The sequence below is a fragment of the Vanacampus margaritifer genome, chromosome 8 (genome assembly GCF_051991255.1).
Source record: "Vanacampus margaritifer isolate UIUO_Vmar chromosome 8, RoL_Vmar_1.0, whole genome shotgun sequence".
Lineage (NCBI taxonomy): Eukaryota > Metazoa > Chordata > Actinopteri > Syngnathiformes > Syngnathidae > Vanacampus > Vanacampus margaritifer.
The window spans coordinates 26,090,332-26,096,331 of NC_135439.1; positions in this window are offsets into that span (position 1 = coordinate 26,090,332).

Below are 6,000 nucleotides of genomic sequence, written 5' to 3' on the forward strand. Positions count from 1 at the left end.
GCTCGAAGAGTGCGATGGCTTTATCTATGAGCGACAGGCGTTTCTTCTTCTTCCTCCTCCTCGACACGTTGCTGAGCCTCCAATGCTGGGTGAGCTCTCACAGTGCCAAGCGTCGGTATTAGCGGCGGAAAGAAGCACTACAGTACTCGGAAAAAGGTGCGCAATACAAAATCTATCTTACAGCATCTCTTTCCGAATATTTTTTGACATGCGCGCATGCGCGCAGACATGTTCGTATGTACCGTTGTTCGTAACTCGAATGTTCGTAAGTAGGGGAGCGTCTGTACATTGAACCTTATCTTGAAATATTTCCTGTTTAAAATTATAACTTATCTGTAATTACAGTTAATGATTGATTTCTTTAATAATTATTTCAGTGTTCTTCCTTCAAAATGAAGTCAAGTCAAATGTTGGTTCGATGCAGTTCCACTAGCTCAAAGACAGCAATCAGTTTAATATTATGCTTATGCAATATGAGTTAAGCAACAGAATCTACCTGTTTTTATTCATCTCAGGGGGTGGCCATTTTGCCACTTGCTGTCGACTGAAAATCTGTCTGTGGACAGATTAGTCCAAAATTGAACTGTTTGGTCACAACTAAAACAGTCACGTTTGGTGAAAAGTCAACACTGCATACCAGCAAAAGAACCATCAACCTAGAGTGAAGCATGGGGGTGAGAATCTTAAATTCTGGGCTGGCTTTTCATCCTCAGAACCTGGACAACTCCACATAATCCAGGGAATCGTGAATTCAGAGGAATATACATAACTTGATGCCGTCCTTTGTGAAGTTACAGCCTAGTAGAAGATGGATCATGCAACATAACAATAACCTAAAGCATTCCAGCAATACAACCAAGGAATGGCTGAAGAACAACAAGATGCATGTTCTGGATGTGGCCAGTCAAAATCTTTTTTTTTTTCTTGAGAGAGCTCAGTATTGTTCATTCGGTAATCTTACCGATTCGACAAGTCATCATCATTGCTCTCTCTCTCTTTTTTTCCCCCGTATGTGCGTGAAAATGTGCGTGTGCGGGTGTGTGTATGCATATGTGCGTGCATGTGCTCATTAATTCACCTAAAACCTATTAAAAATCCCATACCTTTCACCTGAACCCAATACTTCAGAATCAGTTGTCAGGAGAATCGAGAAGTGATCAAAGAAAAGAGAGAAAAGTGAAATCCAGCACCGACCAGAAATCACCTACTGCCCACCGGGTTACCAACCAGAATCTTTCACCAACCCCAGAAACATCTAAATTTCAACAAATTAGGGAGACCTCAAGAGACCAAAGGAAAGACTGAGGAAAGGAAGGAAGGTGGATCTGGAATGCATGAAAACCTCCACCAAAGAGGGGAGCCGCCGACCCAGGCCAGATTAAGCAAAACCCCCCAGGCCCTTCCAGGCCGCGGCAGTGCCAAGGCACAACCCCTGGGCCCCGCAGGGGCCACCGGCCAGAGAGCAAACCCAGGAGCCCAGAGCGCCCCCCACCCCATCATGGCCCGCGCCCCAAGCAGGAGAACAGGACACGGCAGGCCCACCAGGCACCCCACCGGCCCACAGTCCCCGCTCCCCCCACAACACCTCGCCTCCCACCCACACCCGCCACAACCCAGCCCTCGCCGCCCTCTAAACGGAGTCCAACAGTTTAATGTACTATATTCTTAATTATTGTGTTTCTTTTGTTCACAACAAACATCAATTAAACTGAAACACCATTGTATTTACCATGGCAAAAATAGTGACACAAAATGACCAATAGAGGGCAGTGTAATACAACAAATGAAGATTAGGCCGCCAGCCTAACTGCTAGACAGTATAACGCCAACCGTGTATATTGATCGTCTCACGTCTTTCATCGCCAACAATTCACAACTAAAATGAGGTAGTATGAGCCTATCAAACTTAAAAGAAGACATGGATACCTACCGACGATGCCACGGATGCACAAGATGTATCTAGTCGTATGCAAAGCTCACAGGACGGATAGAAAGAAACGAGGCAACGTTCTAGCCATGGTACTACTTCCGGGATCTAATCATGTGACCAACTCACACCTGTCGCTCTTAAAGGAAATTGCACACTACAAAATAAAAGAGTAGACTTAGAAACAATCACAGCATTTGAACAGGAAGTCTAGTTATAGGTAAATTATCTGCCTACCGGAGGCAGGATGATGGCAATATTATAATTTTTGTTCAAGTCCATTATTTTCAATGTCAGCATTGTAGATTTGGGTATGACTAAACATTTGATAGAGTTATTTTTATATTTTATACAAAAAATCTGACCATGCCTGCAGGGTTCACAAACTTTTGAGCAGCACTGTATATTGTAATCACGTATAATAAATAAATACATTTAGAATACAATAAATTGATACAATAACTATGCTTCCAAGTGATTGATCTAGACTTACTTTTTAATGTAACCAATTTCATTGGTTGTTTGGCTAACCCAAAAAATTGGTATGCCTGTAACCACCCAGAATGGTCAATGTCTTACCAATCTATTGGTTAATCAAGCCAATATGAGCTTAACCTACTAGATTGGTCGTTTTTTTTTAACCAATCAATTTTTAGAATGTAGGGATGTCCCAGATCTCCAAAGTGTACTGTCACCTTGCTAAATCCCGCTCCCTTTGCGCCCTTGTTTTAAACTTTGGTGGAGCCTGCATCAATGCGGGCTCAGCTGAAGTGTATTACTCACAATTCATTGCGGAGTTTACCAAAATAGTGAGAAAGTAGCAACATTTGATGGTAATTCCTGTGCCTTTGTGTTTGTTTTTTCTTCCCCTACGACAAGAACAAAGGGGGCATTTTCATCCATTGCCGGGATTGGTCAAAACAAACGTGCACAATGCCGCATCGTCCAATCAGCTCGAAGTATTGTACAGAATGTCCTGCCTTTCCCGAGAAAATCATTGTGGAGCAGTCCCAGATTGATATTGTGAAGAACTCCCTTGACTGAATCACGATTGTGTCATGTTTAGTTTCTGTTTTCCTTGTGTGTCTTCCTTGTCTTGTTAATTGTGATCCTGCCCTTCCTCGTGTTATCTCTGTCATGTTTAGTTTCTGTTTTCCTTGCGTGTCTTCCTTGTTCTGTCATGTTTAGTTTCTGTCTTCCTTGTCTTGTTAATTGTGATCCTGCCCTTCCTCGTGTTATCCAATCAGTGCCCTCAGCCACTTGTGTCTTGCCCAGGTGTGTCTGGGTGTGTCATTAGTGTTTGTGTATTTAGTCTGCTGTCTCCCCTCTGTCTGTGTGGGTTCATTGTTTGTTTTTTCCCCCCACGTCATGCTGCTTGTTTTTCTTTCTCATTGTCCCAGGACATGTTGCTCGTTTTTTCCTTGTTGTTCCCTCCCATGTTTTGGTTTATGTTTTGTTTTATTTTGTACTTTGGAAGATCGCCTCTTTTTACATAGTAATTAAATTCCTTTTTTTTGAGTGAACCTCTGCCTTGTCTTCCCGCGTTTGGGTCCCCTAGCTTCCCGGGCCTGACAGAATGAACCCACCAGAGAAGGACCCAGCGGGAGCGCTGATGGCCGAGTTGTCGAATCAGGAGGCACGACTGTCACGCCACGAAAAACTCCAGCACGCCATGGCCGCCCAGATGGACCTGCTGTCGTCCTTGGTTGAGGGAGTCGGGCGTCGTTGGGCTTCGGCTGGTGGCGCTCGGAGTCACCAGCCCCAACTCCCCGAACCACGTCTGTCGCACCTTCAACTCCCCGAACCACGTCTGTCGCACCTTCAACTCCCCGAACCACGTCTGTCGCACCTTCAACTCCCCGAACCACGTCTGTCGCACCTTCAACTCCCCGAACCACGTCTGTCACACCTTCAACTCCCCGAACCACGTCTGTCGCACCTTCAACTCCCTGAACCACGTCCGCCGCTGTTCCCAGTCCCTGAACCACGTCCGCCGCTGTTCCCAGTCCCCGAACCACGTCCGCCGCTGTTCCCAGTCCCCGAACCACGTCCGCCGCTGTTCCCAGTCCCCGAACCACGTCCGCCGCTGTTCCCAGTCCCCGAACCACGTCCGCCGCTGTTCCCAGTCCCCGAACCACGTCCGCCGCTCGTCCCAGTCCCCGAACCACGTCTGCCGCTGTTCCCAGTCCCCGTACCACATCTGCCGATGTCCCAAGTCCCCGAGCCGCGTCTGCCGCCGCAGCCTCTGGTCCCCGAGCCGGCTCCGCCGCAGCCCCAGGTCCCCGTGCCGGCTCCGCCGCAGCCCCAGGTCCCCGTGCCTCGTCTGCCTCGTCAGCCCCAGGTCCCCGTGCCTCATCTGCCTCGTCAGCCCCAGGTCCCCGCGCCGGCTCCGCGGCAGCCCCCGCGCCTCGTCGGCCACCTCAACGGCAGCCCCAAACCCCATGTTTAGTTTCTGTCTTCCTTGTCTTGTTAATTGTGATCCTGCCCTTCCTCGTGTTATCCAATCAGTGCCCTCAGCCACTTGTGTCTTGTTGTGTCATTAGTGTTTGTGTATTTAGTCTGCTGTCTCCCCTCTGTCTGTGTGTGTTCATTGTTTGTTTTTTCCCCCACGTCATGCTGCTCGTTTTTCTTTCTCATTGTCCCAGGTCATGGTGCTTGTTTTTTCCTTGTTGTTCCCTCCCATGTTTTGGTTTGTTTTGTTTTATTTTGTACTTTGGAAGATCGCCTTTTTTTACATAGTAATTAAATTCCTTTTTTTGAGTGAACCTCTGCCTCCTCGCCTTGTCTTCCCGCGTTTGGGTCCCCAAGCTTCCCGGGCCTGACAGATTGTCAGTCTGGCTATTGCCAGGTTACGCTGTTTTTGGTGCACTATGAGTTACACTATGAATTACAATAAACAATAAAAAAAAAAAATCAAAAAATATTAGTCAAACAACTTCAATGTGCAGTTTTCCTGTTCACCACAAGATGGCAGACTTTTTGAGTGAATATTTTTGAACATTTTTGTCCCTTAAATGTCCTCAAATTGTCCATAATGAAATATGTGATAAATATTGGCGCTGTAGTAGCGAGTGGCATACCATTGCTATCTACTTCAGCAATCAGAATGAGAAAATTTGTTTTTGTTGATTTTTGGTGAATATTTTTTATCATTTATGGTCCTTTCTGTTCCTTAAATGTCCTCAAATTGTCCACAATGAAAGATATAATCAATATTGGTGCTGTAGTAGTTAGTTGCATACCATTGCTATCTACTACAGCAATCAGAATGAGAAAATTAGTTTTTTTTTATTTTTGGTGAATTTTCTTTGTCATTTATGGTCCTTTTAGTCCCTTGAATGTCCCCAACTTGTCCATAATGAGAGATATGATAAATATTGGAGCTGTAGTTGTTGGTTGCTTGCCAATGGCATCTACTTGAAGGCATTATTTGATTACTTTATTAAGTGTAATCTTTTGCGTGTTCAAATAAATTGCAGAATTGAGATCGTATGAAAAAGTTCCCTTAAGGAGTTTATTTAAGAGCTCTTAAAGACACAGGAGAATGGCTTACATTCGAAGGTGATGTTTAATGTTCAAGTGTGTGACGAATATGAAAACATACAGATGCTTTATACTTGAAAAAAGAATACTCCCGCCCTTAGGCTTGACAAAGAAGTAGTGTTCTTAATAAGCAGACATGATGATACTGACACGATTATCTCAGCTCCCCACCAGCCGGAGGAAATTATGTAGACAGGCTTTGACCTTGGACCTTCAGTTTTTACGACCAAATGACTAATGACATGAGAACTTAACCACTTTTAAAACATACACATTCTTATCTCAAGAGCCTGGAAGGGAGTGAAAAGTTCCAATATATTTCACAACAACATTATCACAGTGTTATTCCTTTAACTACACAGGTATATGGCATCTATATACTCATAAGTAAATTCATAAACAGTAAAAATATAAATTGAAAATGTTAAATGTCAACATACTGCAGCAATCAGAATGACAAAATGTGTTTTGTTGATTTTTGGTGAATATTTTGGAACATTGGTCATTTTTGTCCCTTAAATTTCCCAAAA